A 3917-nucleotide genomic window follows, 5' to 3' on the forward strand; every position below is an offset into this window, starting at 1 on the left:
AACAAATGTTGCATTGACTTGTTCATGATCCTCACTTTGCACATGTCTATGGGGACAATTGGAAGTAGAATGTAAAACACTTGAACAAGTCATACATGATTCATTGGATGCATGATGGGAATGGTTAAGAAGGGAAGATACTTGATTTACCGAGTTTTAGTTGATCAAGAATTGATCAAACCTTTGAGACAATGATTTCATCTCGGCGGCTATTTCATTGGAATGGTCGACTTGATGTAAGCCAACACTTTTCCTTCCACTTGAATTTCTACCATTCTTAAAAGATAAAGTTCGATGCAAAAAATTTTCACTCATGCTCTCATAAAGATGCCACACGTCATCCTCATGCCTATCAATGTAAGAGCCACCCATGGAAGCATCAACCATGCCCTTGTAATTATCGGATAAACTCTCAAAGAAATATTGAACTAATTGCCATTTGGGCATGTCATGATGTGGACATTTCCTAAGTAATTCATTAAATCTTTCCCTTGCCTCATAGAACATTTCCCCATCCCCGTGTAAAAACTCTCGAATTGAGGTTCGCATGACATTGGTCTTAGAAACCGGATAGTACTTCTTCAAGAACTTTTGTTGCATTTCTGCCCAAGAAGTTATTGAAAAAGGCCTAAGATTGTTAAAATAATATTTTGCCTTGTCTTTAAGGATGAATGGAAAAAGTTTAAGCCTTAAGACCTCTTCCGGCATGTCCATGTATCTCACAGTGGAACATACTTCAAGAAACTCATTCAAATGCTTGTAAGATTCTTCACTTGGAAGTCCATGATAGTTAGGAAGCATTTGAATGGTTTGTGGTTTGATTTCATTGCGATGTGCTCTAAATGGTGGCATTTGAATGCATGTGGGTGCATTATATTCATTAGGTACATAGTGATCTCTTAAAGCAAGGGGAGGATTAACAATTGGAGGTGCAACATGGGCACCTTGATTGCCTTGAACAATGGGAGGTTGTGGAGCAAACATTGGCCTAGGCATTCCCAATGGAACTTGGCCTTGTTGTTGTAGTAGATGAATGAATGGCCTCGGCATGCCTAATGGTACTTGAATGTTATCATGATGCACATTGGGGGTAGAGGATACCTTGTTGGTCTATGTGACCAAGGTCCTCAACATGGTTGTTATTTAAATCCTCCATTGGCGAAATGGAGTGATGAGAACTACCTCTTCCCCTAGGATTATGAATAACCGATTCAAGATGCAAATTAGGAGGGACAAGAGTAGGATTTAATGACCTACGACCATATATGCACAAGCAAAACGCAAACAAGTAACAAACAATCAACAATCACTTCACCTTCACAACAATTCAACAATTAACAAACTTCCTCCACATACAATGATCCCATACTCCCATGCTATCAACAATATGCAAAGAAAACAAAATTGCCTCCACGTGGGCTCACGATTTATCTAAGAATTGAAATACAAGCCTCTACACGGGCCGACGATTTAACTAGAGATTGAGTTAGAAAGATCTCACAAAGGGTCCTATAGCACTTCAATTCAATTTTCAATTTTTAGCCTTGCAAATTTTTTAGAATTTAGTTTTTTCCTTGCTTTTTGCTTAACTCCTTTGCTCAAAATGGCCCTTTGCTCACCTTTTAGCTCAATGCACCTAGTCAAACAAGGACCAACACAATAAGTAACTAAAATGAAAATAAAAATAAAGTAAAGACACGATCAAAAGAGTACTAATTCCTAATTGATTCCACAAATACGACGTTGCCGTCAATCAATCCCCGGTAACGGTGCCAAAAACTTGGTGTCGTTTTAACCAAAGCTTGCAAAGTAAACTAAGATGAGTGTGGCCAAGTTCTACATTTATAATTTGCCACTATTACCTTTCACTAAAAATATAGTTAGGGCAAGTAGGGATCGTCCCAAGGGATTGGAGGGTCGTATTAGGTTATGGAATTGAGATTAGGGTTAGTAGGTCGAGTGATCAAAAGATTGGTTGGTGATTGAATTATACTAAGATGCAATTTAAACTAAAGTAAACAATTGAATGCAATAGAGGGAAAATAAGAGAGAGAGAGATCTTGGGGTTTAGAGATCACCACTAAGCATAGCTTTTCTACACCCTTAATGAATGATTAATGAGGGGAAAACATGTATTGTAACAATAGTGTGAGTGTGTAGTTATTTCAACAAGCATGGATGGCCAATTAAGTATATATTGTCTAAACAACACAATAAATAGCACAATATATCAAACCAAGCCATTAATCATTTCTTTAAGCTCACAATCCAAACACATCACAAAATTAGAGGAATATGCTACTTGCATTTATAAGTATGGAACATCAAACAACAAGCATGGATTGTCCTCCCATTTAATATCTAAACTACAACTACACTACAATTAAGCTAATGACATGAAATTAAACTAAGGGAGAGGCACAATCCATCAAGAAATAAGAATGAACCATCAAATAAACCACAAGAGCATTCTATTAAGCACTATGTCTTGACAATATCTAGATCTTTAGCATTAATACAAATAGACATGCATCAATAACACAAGAAATAGAGATAAGCACATGAACATCTACTCTAGCATACATAGACATATAAATAGAATGAAATGGTCACTTAGAAGCATTAAACCACATAAATCATTGAATAAATAAGATCTATGTATATAAATATGTCAAAACAAGTATCACAATACAAATCCCCTTAAAAATACATAAATCAAGATGTAGAAAGCATGCTTAGGGCTAACTCTAGCCCCAAGAGGATGTCTAGCCACTCATGGATGGTGTCTTCCAACCCTCAAGGGCTAACTCCATGGTAGAGATTGCTCCTCTTCTTGGTTGATGGAAGAACTCCAAGCTGGTGTCTTTAGCCTCCTTTCTTCTTTTCTAAGAATATGAAAATTGTATCTAATGTCTAGTGTAGCCTCTAGTATCTCTCCTCTAAAAGTGGCTCATTTTCTTTATATAGGTAGGTCAAATGGCACCCGAAAATATCTAGGCTTGTGCTCCAAGATTCCTTCCCAATGATTGGATATGATACAACTTTTAATGAGCTGGAAATTGCATTTTCTCAGATTTGGAGAAGTTCTATCGATCGAACTTGTGGTGAGATCGATCGAACATGGCTGAGATCTATCGAATTTAAGTAGGATCGATCCTTTATAGCGGCTCCTTTTTTGATAAAGATAAATTTGAGATATTTTGGAGATATTTTTGGGAAAGAGACAGAAGTGGTAGGTGGGGTGGTTCAACTGGATAAGATGGAATCTCTTCGATCGATCCGAAGAAAGTTGGATCGATCGAACATTGTGGGATCTTTGGATAAGGACAATAGAGCTCAGATCCATCTTGAAGTGCTGAGATTGATGAACTTCGATTGATCAAACATTTACTGAGATCGATCGAACTTGCTGAATTTGCACCACTTGGTTCATTTTGCTCCCACTTTGCTCATTTCTTTGATTAATCTCAAGATTGCTTCAATTATGCTCTTATTTGGCTGAGTTAGCTTGTTTTGGGGATAAGTACTTGAAAAGGGCAATAACAAATAATTAGTTTAAAGTGGGAAAGTAAGATAGATAAAGGTTCTAGAACACTCAAGCTTAAAGGGTTTAAATGCGCACTTTTCAGCGCTCATCGCTTCGCGTTTTGTGCTTGTCTTGATGACTCGCATATTTCACCTTTATTAGAACCCGTTTCTGGCCAAATTTTGAGTTCGGGTTTGAGGTCAAGTTGGGATTTTGGTAGGCCCTCTTTGGAGTTTAATGTTCATGGCGTTGTCCCCGACAAAACCCCGAAGTATTGTCAGATTCGGAGCCGTTTCACTTTGGTGGGTTTTGAGATTTTCATCTCAAATCGAGGTAGGGGGTGTCTTAGGTTTATATTAAAGTTGTATTGATGATTTTATGAGCTTATGCA

The 3917-nt window shown here is 37.5% G+C and overlaps 1 pseudogene; it reads left to right on the forward strand.

Annotated features, from left to right (window-relative positions):
- The first annotated feature begins 445 nt into the window (after positions 1–445).
- Positions 446–544, forward strand: LOC132305778 (small nucleolar RNA R71; annotated as a pseudogene).
- Positions 545–3917: the final 3373 nt, after the last annotated feature.

This window comes from Cornus florida, unplaced genomic scaffold (genome assembly GCF_030987335.1).
Source record: "Cornus florida cultivar Cherokee Brave unplaced genomic scaffold, ASM3098733v1 CherokeeBrave_3.0.0_Hap2_Chr04, whole genome shotgun sequence".
Taxonomy (NCBI): domain Eukaryota; kingdom Viridiplantae; phylum Streptophyta; class Magnoliopsida; order Cornales; family Cornaceae; genus Cornus; species Cornus florida.